Here is an 11,127-nt window from a genome sequence, read left to right as displayed (position 1 = left end):
CCCATCTCTCCTGACACAAAACGCAGACAAAGCAGATCCGCTCTACACTCGCATATTGCTTGTTGTGAGCTGCCAAAGATCAGGGAGCGTCCTGCTTTGTCTCGTCTCATTCGCTGGCTGGTGAAAGCCAATATAAAAAGCAGCAGTTATTGTTTAATATCTGCTGCAAACAGGAGGTCAGTGGAGGAATGCAACGCCCTTCCCCCTTCTCGGGGAGCAGCGATGGTCTATTGTGAACCACAAGCATGCTTTTATTCACAGTCTGCAATGTGGGGTGCCCTGGTGAGACAGAGTCCGAGTGACAGAGGAAAATAATCTGGAGGCTGAGCAGCCTGGCCTCGTGGCTCCTGAAGACTGAAGTTGTTGCTAACACAGAATAAATCAGTGCGTTTACACGTGGATTCTACAGGTATTCTTGGATTTTGAGCATGCATGTTTACAATGAAGATACAAGCATCAACTGGGGTCCACACTGGGGTCAAATATCACCAGGTAGCTTGTCCATAGTCCCAAAAGACGCCTTTATTCCCATGGATGTTGAAGCCTAAAGCCAGGGCTGTTTTTCACTGCCATTATTTTGTACCATTTGGTGTCATTTATGCAACAGGATAGGCCACGTTTCAAAATAGACTGGTGCTTTACATGTTACACCACTGCATTGGAAAACTCTTTGTTTTTCTGTGTCTATCATCTAAGAAAAAAAAAACACATCAAAAATTAGATTAATTTGGAAACAGCTCTTAAGTTTTTAGTGTTGACAGGGAAAACAGTCTTTGTGTTAATGCTGATGTTTGTCATCCAATCTGGCTGGAAGCTGCTTGCTCAAGTTGCCTGTGATTACCCAACGGAGGAGATTTGAACCCTCCTCTATTGTTGTGGTGTTCCAGCATGGGCGTTAAAGTTTTTAAAAAGTACAAATAGCATTTTATGATTTATCCACACTGGTGTGGACTGTTTGGACACGGCCTCTGTTTCACCATAACTAAAAACGTGTGGATGTTTTCTGTCGTAGACGTTTTTTTCTCGCAGTTCCACAGAAGGACGTTGCGACATTCGCAAAGAGGTGAGAGGGCTTTGTTCAAGAGTTGCCCTCTTGTTTGACACAGAACCTGACACACTGTGAATCATCCCCTTGTGATGTTTGCTTTCCTGCCACACACACACACTTTTGAGGAAAGAGTCATCCTACAACTGGTTTTGTGCCTGAATGCTTGTGCAAGTTCTTCCGGGAGAGTCGTGACGTTCCCCTTCTGGTGGTTGTGGCCGGCTCTTTTGTTAGCAGAAGGAGTTGAAACGCTTGGGAGGGTTATGAAGATGGAAAAAAATATGGCTCACACTTCGGTCTCTGTGACAGTTGTGACTGTGTTTCCCAAACCAGGAGATGATGAGTGTATTCACCACATTACAAACGAAGAGCTTCCTTTTCTCTCTGTATTAACACCATCTTTGCTGAGTATATGATCCAAACAGTCACGTCAGGGTTTTTGAGTTAGCAGAAATGCTTGCTGCAACCTCTCGCTGGTTTTAATCTTTTAACTTGCATTCTTGAGGCAGTCTCCCTGCCAACACAGCCAGGAAAATGCACAAGGGCGCAACTCATTTTATTAAATGGCATTAGCACAAGGTTAACCTGGCAGCCGCCCAAGATGACTTTAGAAAAATGACCTGTCTTCGCTGTGGGTCATAAAGGAATTCTTTTCTCTTGCAGCCTGGACGTCAGCTGTGAAACCTTCCTTTAATACTGTTATTATTCTGAACTTGTCCTCTCCTGGTGCTTATTTTCTGTCTTTTACACTTCCTTCCTAGAACCATTGATGCTTATGTGAACGTGACCTTTTATTAAAAAGACAGAGACAGTATTCAGGTAGAATATCTGCCTGCACTTGTGAGGTTTCTGGCAGGTATTCACAAAACAGAGAGCAGTTAAATTCAGCAGTAAACCTAGTCCGCACTGTTACATTTTAATTCACAGTACAACAGGAACGGTGGGTTTCCTGCCAGCAAGGCTAATGCTTTCCATCTGTGTGTTGTTTAGGATTCTGTGTATCCCAAATAGAGCCTAATAAGGTTCTGCCTCAGATCAGGGTAATTCACCTTAACTTAACCCCAGAATATAGCAGAGACAGAGGGACTGGGCTCGCTGTCACTGCTGGACATGTCACCACAGAATGAAACAGTATGGGAAGTAAAATACAGTACACAAATGTTCAGCCATCACACCCACAGCAAAACAATAGGCAGAGGTGTTGGTGCCATACCTAGGGAAAGTCATACAGCTCAGGCAGCCCAGAGAAAGAGTGATGACAAGTCTAATATCTAATAAAGTTAGGCTGATGTGTTTTTGAGCTGCAGTTTAAGATGGTGTCTTTGGGACTTTCAGGTTGAGAAAACTTTCCTCTGACTTGTCTGGTGTCTTGTCTGGTTTACTGCTCCTTCCTTGCCAGTTTTACGGCTTTTTCCTTCCTGCTCCTGCTTATCACCCCACTTCTAGGACAGTCCACAGGCGGGGGACAGGGTGACTAGGCACGGGGTAAGAAGAGGGGGGTGGGCAGGCTTAATTTGCAAGGTCACCTTGTTTTTCATGGGGGAGGGGGACTGATGTTCTTAATGGTGAGGTTCCTTGTGTATCTGTGGTGTCCTGAGTCTTTCTAGCACTAAGAACATCGCATCTGTAACACCATCCTTGTTCCACAGTACGATACAGGACAAAAAAAAGACTTCATATTGTCTGCAGGTTCAGATCCTGTTACAAAACCCCTGCTTTCTGTCATGCAGTTAACAGCAGCACCCCTCAGTAGCATGGTTGGGTTACAGTTGGAACAGACTGCACGTGGGACACACAAAAGAAGCCCCAGTGCTCGCAAAGAGGAAGGGGGTGGGGGGGGGGGTAAGGCGTTACCATGGAAACAGACAGCCCTACCCCCGTAGCAGATGGTGGTGGTGAGGGTATCGGGGGCTGGGAGCAGTGACGGAGGGACACAGAGATGATTATCTGTCCCAGGTTTCCGTCCTGAAACAACAGCTCCTGTGTGTCGTCTTTTGCGTGACAGGTGGCCGAGGTTTGTGTTTGTTCATTTCAGAGGCAAGCTTCACCTGTGACTTACAGGAAAAAGATCGGAATAAGGTCACAGTTACTCACATATGTGACTGAAAGAGATACTGGTTGCTGCAGTCGTCCCTCGCTCCATACTGTCAGACATTTTAATTCCTCCTTTGTGTTTGCCTAGAAAGTGTCCCCTGACTTTGAAGGACATCTCCTTGATTGACTGAGCTCAGCTGCTGAGCTGATATCAGAACATGGACTCTCATGGATTTTGTTTCCCATCTTTTGGGTCATGTTCAGACTGAATCCAGCTCTGCATCCGGCCAGTCCAGCTGCACAGTCAGATGCAAATCCAGACAGTCTAGAAGAAAAAAAAACACAGGTTCTTTTATCGTCCTACTCTGACACCTTCAGTCAGGGCTGTGTGTTTGTGTAACTTTTACAAATTCAACTTATAGCGAGGACATGAGCAGCATTTCCTCAAGTTGGGTTTCCCAGTCTTCTCTCTGAATTGTTAATCTTGCCTTTTCCTGATGAAAACAATATAAAACTAGTCAACGTGTTAGCCAGGGAGCTACTCGAATCATCTCAGCTCAGTAAAATATTCCAGCATACGTGTTTGTTCCAGTGTCTCCTTCAGTGGGTCCTGAATGGAAAACCCAAGGCTGCCCTCTGAGACTAAATGACTTTTCATCTCTTTACTCATCATAGTTAGATTATTACAGCATTACATCAGTCCAAATTACAGCAGAGTTTCTCAGAATAAAAGAGGAGCAGTCTGTCTTGCCTCGGGGCCAACATACTTGAGGCAGAAGAGCAAAGGCAGTCCTTTGAAGAGGCAAGAAAGAAACACTTCAAGGCACAGGAAATGTGGTTATAGGGGATGGCCTCTATGCTCCGCTGCCCTTCGTCTAAATACTCACACTCCTCACCCACAAGCCCTCTTTTACTCCCTCAAAAATTATAATCATAGTGGATTTCATTCAAAATGATCACCTGAGGTAATTGTAGAGAAAACGTTATGCTTCTGTCTCCAGTGATAACAGCCTGTACGGGAGTATCAGCTCCCACATACTGAGTTATCTCTGGCTTCATGTGGATACTCAACAGACTCCACATGTAACTCAACTCCCCAGCTGCCCACATCTGGTTCGGAGGTTTTGTAACTTGGTGCTCACCCAAGTTTGTTTCCAATTCCAGTGACACCCAGTCTTGTGTCCTATCAAAAAAAAAAAAAAAGACGAAGAACTAAGCATTAAACAAATGCCAAAGTATGAAAGTAATTGCTCTTAATTCAGACTGTTAAACTCCTCTGCCTCTTTGTCATAAACACTGCTCTGGTGATGTCAGCATGACTGCACCAAAGAGTCATAAATGCGTAAAAGACTTGGCAGCCATGTTGCCAAGTTCTCCAGTGAAGTTGGACAGAGAGGAATTATGGGGTGAGTAAAACTGCTAAGATCACCATTGATTCAGCGTGTACAGCACCTCTCCTCTGGATGACAGGAAAATGAGACGATCTATCAAAGCGGCAGCTAGAGGCCGTAGACGGAAAGATGATTTGTGGGTTGAGAGTCCTGAGGATACAAAGTAAAGGTTGAAACCTTACAACAGAATTTAAATCCAAATTTAGTTCATTTAAAACTGCTTAACTGTCGTGTGTCAGGGTTAGTGAAGCTTAAATTCATGTCAGAGTAAATGATGAGTTTGAGTGAGGAGTGGTATGTCCCTGCACTTGTGTGGATAACTTGGACGTGGTTCTCGTCCTGCACATGTGTTTATCCCATCTGGCCCTGCCCTCTCATGTCTAAGTGGTGATGTCATGAAACCAGAGGTTTTTGGGTCTCACAGCTTCTTGTTACACCACAGTTTGTGCACCAGGGTCAAAGTTAGACTGTTGGGAGACTTGTGGGTACGTTCATGTGTGGGCCGGACGGGACAGACTCTTCTAACGGTCAAAACGATCCCCAGTTGGAAAACCGTGACCACATGTATGGGCTGTAGATTTAGATTTGCATGTTCACATTTGAGTTCAATGGCTGACCAACGACACGGTCTGTTACCTTTCACAGTAAATGCAGTGCAGTTGTGGAAGCACTAGCTCCTCGTTATCACCTCATTGTTGCTTCATACATAGAAATGAAGAGAACAGGGTGTAAAGAGGCAAAATTAATTAAATGCAAATGGCTGTGTTCCTCCCTAAACAGACATATGAATATGAATGTGAGTTAAGATTGTTTGTCTGAGTGAGAGAAGACAACAGAGTACATGTAGCTTTCTTTACATGTGTCTATGCTGTGGTGGATAAGTAAATTCGCCTCATAGAGGTTTTATGGCGTGGAAAAACTTCCTTTTAAGAGGCAGAACCAGACTCAAGGTGGGCGGATTATTATAGTCAGTTATAATAGTAATAATGCTAACAAACTAAACCTCACACTGAAATAAACAGGTTTAAATAACATCTATTCTTTAAAGAACAAAGTGGAGGCAGTAATTCTGCCTCTGCTGTTTGGAGCTTTCATTAGTCACTTCCCACAGTTTTGCTGTGTATTCTGTTAAAAGGAGCCAGTTCTGGTTTCATTTTTGACACACCGGATATGGTGTATTTGTGGGGGAACCTTAGCCTAAAACACTGACGGCCAATCAGTCGCAGCAGACTGTCACTCTAATGAAACGTGTGAGTCATGTGGAATTTGAATGTTACAACAAAACACAGTAAAACGCACCAGTGTTGTTAATATTTGCATTTGAACAATCATTTAAATGGAAATGAGCAATAAAAACACAGCTTCTTCACTGAGCTGAGAGGTCAGTAAGGTCCAAATGGTTTGAAAGGTTACCGTTGCTGTAACTCTGGAAAAAGAAAATATATCAGTAATAAGTCGTAATAAGTTGTTTCTGTGTGTGATTCACAACAACAGATGTTCAATGACAACGACAGTCATAATCTAATAAATTCAGAGAAAGCGAGTGCATGTTGACAACTTCTTATCTATTATTCATGACTGTAATATTTCTCTCTGATATCGAGGAGCTGAACTTTTTGACGAATTTTGACCACATTAGGAAAATCCTGAAATGTTCCCCTCTTACATCACCTCTGGTCCTAAGCCAAGGGAGGCTCTGGTGGTTTGGCACAAGGAAAAAATGAAAGACAACCCTGCTGCAGAGCATCTATACCACAAGACTTCAGACTGTCTGAGCATCGTGAGCAAAGCTTTTCTCACCAGCTGACTAACAAAGTGGGTCCAGAGTATTTGAAAAGTCATCCTGCTGTCCACCCAGATGGTGAATTTTCACTGGAGTTCTCACAAAAAAGGAGGACAAAACCTAATACAGCTGCGTGTGTTCCAGAAGAATTTACCAACTTTTTTTTCAGTCGAGCAACAAAACAGCTGTAAGAAGTCAAGAAGTTGCAAGGCGCTAATAAAACCCTGGACACTGAGACTGTCCCGGAGTCTGACCATAAGGAGGAGGAGACTCACATCTTTCCTGCTTTACCCCGACAGATGTTGAACACAGAAAGATGAGGGATGAGAACATCCACAGATTGAAGTTGGAATCAGAATCAGAATCACCTTCATTGCCGAGTAACTTTACACATACAAAGAATTTGTCATTAATGTGTGTTGATGTTAAAGAGTCCGGGTCAGAAGGGGGGACCTGGACCTTGTTGAGGAGGCCAGCTGCAGACAGGAAGAAACTGTTCTTGTGGTGTGAGGTTTTGGTTCTGATGGACCGCAGCCTCCTGCCAGAAGGGGGCGTCTTAAAAAGTCTGTGCTTTCATCTTCACTGCCCCAACACGTACGGACACTTTGCTTTGTTTGAAATAATATGGAGCATACATATACTATGGAGGAGGAGGAGGACATGGAGGGAAAAAAAATCTGAAGGTCTAAAAAAAGACGTACGAGATCTCTCTCTCTCGAGTTTCTTGTGAACGTTTCTCGAGCAAAAGTACATTTTTTTCCTCCATGTTCCCTCCTGAGCTGTGTAATATACAGACCAAGACATATTACAGAGCAGCACATCCTTCAGTTTATTAAAGTTTTGAGAGTTAAAGCGTCTTTTATTGATATCCTCATAATCTCAGTGAAACTTGCAGTTTTCCTCTACGTTCCGAAGATTCACAGTGAGTTTGAGCTCATTGTTTTGACCAGTTTTACTATTTAGATTCACTCTAACTAAAGTCGTATATTGTTTTCAGACACAGCAGAACACACTGTACACTGTTACTGCTGGTTTAAACAATGAAACAGATTTAAATCGAATTGAACACGATAACAATCCTCAACAGTCCCATCCCGTCACATGACATCCCTGCATACTCTGTCAGGTGATCGGGCACGATCTCTCAGCTCACATTTTGGTGCTGAGAGGTTGCATAAGAAAAACCTGGGGCTGTGTTCAGTGCTGTTTTGCGTGTGTGCACATGTATGTGCCTCTTGTGTTTCCCTGTGCAGACAGTGTGTGTGTCTGTCAGAGAGTGAAAGGTGTGGTTTGTTGTCAGCGTGACCCAGCTGAGTGAGGAGGTGACAGTAAATTAAAGATACATGTCCTCCAGTTAAACAGGTATTCTGTGCAAGATCATCAACCACGAGCGCCCTGAACAAATGCTGATGTTGAGTCACCAACTGCTCGTGCAGAGGGCAGAGAAAGGACATTCACTCACAGCTCACAAGGATTGAATGGTGAACATGGACTAGCTGATGTGTTGAAAGTCCTGTCTATTATTCTGTGTTTTCGCTGTGTAAATATGTCACGTTTACGGCGCCTGGTGTTCAGTGCGATGCTCATTCCTGCTATAAAAGGTCAATATTTGGTTTAGTGAAGTCGGGGGAGTGTTGAACTGGTTCCACTGGATGCAGAAAAATAAAGTTTCCAGGTCACTGACTGAGTCTTGGTCTTTGTCAGAGAGGCCTTTTCTTTGTCTCTGTCCTCTGGCACATTGGACCGTTGCCTTATGGGATTTTACTCAAATCTTTTGTCAATGATTTATTCTCTGGGAAACAAGAAGGCCGACCACTTGGCTGACTTTGTTGCTCTGTCAGTATCACAATAATAGTGGAACATAATGAACTTGACCACAGGCATACAGAAGATTTTCAGCTCATTGAGAGTACAGGCATCTCTTGTGACCTGTCAGATTGATGTGGCTTGTGCACTCACTCACACACACACACACACACACAGCCCCACCTAGCATGATCATCTTGTATAATGAATTGATTGTTGGTCCTCGGGGTGAGTTACACATTTTCTAACTCAACCCTCCTCATCGTGAACAGCTCTCAGGCCCAAACCTTTTCAAACACTGCCACTCCTCCTCACACACAAAAACTAACTCACTCGATTCGCACAGATCAGATTAACGTCAAAAATCAGCAGCTGTGTTTTTTATTTTAAGTCTTTTATCTCTTGATTTATATCCTCCACTGAGAAACTCACATTTTAAATTTTTTAACAGCTCGTTAGTCTGGAGAATTTAGCAGCTAAAAAGCCACTAACTTTCCTCAGGAGCTGGTGGAGACCAAAACAAAGCTTAAAGGAGAGAAAATACTGGACTTTTATTTGTGAGGATTTTAGAAATGAGACTCCAAATGAATGCTGTTCATACAGCTTCATAAGGTGATATATCAGTGTTGTGTTTACAGCTCGTTCCTACTAAGTACACCAGCAATCACTTCACGATTAAATGAACTTTGATTGAGCGCACATAACGCATGTGAAAATGAATCTTTTACAGCACTTATTGTCCAGTCTCAGTGAGTACATTCAGTCAGAACCTTTGGGGCTAAAGGCTAACTTTGTTAGAGAAACCCAGATACCTTGAGCTTTTCTCTGCCACTTAAACACACAGACTTCCTTGTGAGTCAGGAAAAAAAACACACACCACCAGTGTGTGGGTTGGCAGAACATTTCTATGGCTCCTTTCTGCTCTGTGACAGAACAGGCGTGCTATTTTAAAATTGACTCGGATGCTTGAAAATATCCTAAATGGCACAGCGGTTGACCTTGATTAAGACTTGGTCTTGGAACGTATATGCTGAGGTCTGGGTTCCTGTGAATCATGCTGAGTGTAATGTAAACCTGAAAATCCAACCCACAGCCTCTGGCTCCTGGTGTTTAAGACCAGTAGACACGCCTTCCCCAAAAGGTCTGGACTAAAATAAAACCGTCCTCTGTCGTCACACATATAAGAGTTGATTCTCAATCCACACAATTTGTCCTTTTGTTCCCCCAAAGCTAACATGAGTGTAATGTGACTACAGAGGAAGAAGTATGAGGAAACAGATACTGTGGAGTTCAGAGAAGAATGAAAAATATAATGTGAACGACACAGAGTTTTATTTTCCACAGAAATGTGAAAACACTTGATGTGCAACATGTTTTTCAAATCAGCCTTTAAGGCTGAACTAACTTCCTTCCTTTTATTTTCAGTGAGGAGCACATGTATTGTACAACTGACATCAGCAGGTACAGCTCCATGAAACACCATGTGATAGTAACCATCGGCCATACAATAACTGGTAAAGACAGCCTGCTACCACTTCTCCCCCTGATCAATAAAAAAAGAAGAGAAAGAGGAATGTGACATTAATGAAAGTGCTGAGTCAGAGTTTTCAGAGTCAGGGATCCCGATATAATTCTGAGAAAAGTACTCGTCCTTGCAACTGTCCTTAAAACGCACCAGGAAGAATGGTTTATGGATATAAATAGCACTTTCAGGCACCACTGTTCAGCTTCAGTGTCTGATAAAATGACATAAAGGAACTAAGAGGAAAAGACGACCACTCTGGCTAAAGGCTAAAGGGAGTTGTCACTGTCACAGCAGTAAAGGTCTTTACTGACAAACAGGAGTGAAAGGAGGCTACTGTTTTCTAATCCAGAGTGTGTCCGCAACCTAATCTCCGGCAATCAGGCAGACAAAAACAAAAGCAAACAGAGGATTGTCTGGGTGGTCCCATTTTAAGGTGACAGTTCTTAAGGCAAACAGGCCGGTCTGTGCGCTGGATTCTTATTTGTAATGTAGGCGTAACTGTTGTTTCTTCTTTTCTTTTTTTTTTGGTTTGTTTTGTTTTTTAATTTTGTGGCATTACAACAGGAGGAAGTGTGAAATAAGATGGATACCGTGTTGAAACTGCTCCTCTCGTTCCTAAATGATTTACATTTACATTTATAATGGAAACATAACATGCTTCAACAGGAGAGGAGGGAACCACAAACGAGAACAGTGAGAACTGCGACTGCCTTGTATGCAGGGACACTTCTCGACAGGAGCAGGGTCAGGTGAAGGCCTGTTTGAATAGCAAATGATTCCAGCTATATATGACAATAATTAAATACACATTTACTATACAAATATATTACTGTTTTGTTTGATTGTTTGGTGATTTGAGGGCAGCGGCAGCAAGCTACATCCTCCTAAATGACCTTTAAAGTTACTTCTTTAAAACAGCCTCAGCAAAATCTTAGTGTCATATCCTTCCTGAAGGTAGAATTCATGGCAGTGCTGCTTTATGAGACTCCACTGGTTTCAGGAAGATGAGTTTGTTTGAAATCCACTCGTAGCTCTGTCTGAGCAAGCATCTGAACCTCAGTTGAAGGCACAGTCAGCAGACACTCACTGAAATAAGTTATGATATGATGTGGATCATCAAAATAATGAGCGGTCTGTTTGCTTTAAGCTGTGTCCATATATATATATTTCAGTTAATAAAGAATTCAGTGTTGTGTGGAACTAAGAAAAGCCTTGTTTTCTGCTCTGCTGAGGTCTTGCAGAGAGCATTGATCTCTATAGAGCTGCAGTATGTAACCACAGAGGGAAGAAAATCACCCACAGACCCTGAAGTTTATGACTTATGAAAGTGTTTCACAAGTTTAATCACTTTCTCACCAAGGACTTAGAGTATCTGACTTGTTTTCCCCCCAGAAACAAGATTTATAAATTTGATTATCTGTGGTTATTTTAGAGAAGAGGCTCAACTGTATATTTCAAATACTCTTTGTATTGGTTAATTGGAGCACATGGAGTAGCTGAGGGACAAGGGATGACATTTTAACCTCTGCCCGATATTTCAGGT

The sequence above is a fragment of the Lates calcarifer genome, linkage group LG1, assembly GCF_001640805.2.
Source record: "Lates calcarifer isolate ASB-BC8 linkage group LG1, TLL_Latcal_v3, whole genome shotgun sequence".
In the NCBI taxonomy this organism is placed as follows: Eukaryota; Metazoa; Chordata; class Actinopteri; family Centropomidae; genus Lates; species Lates calcarifer.
This window is presented reverse-complemented; position numbering follows the sequence as displayed.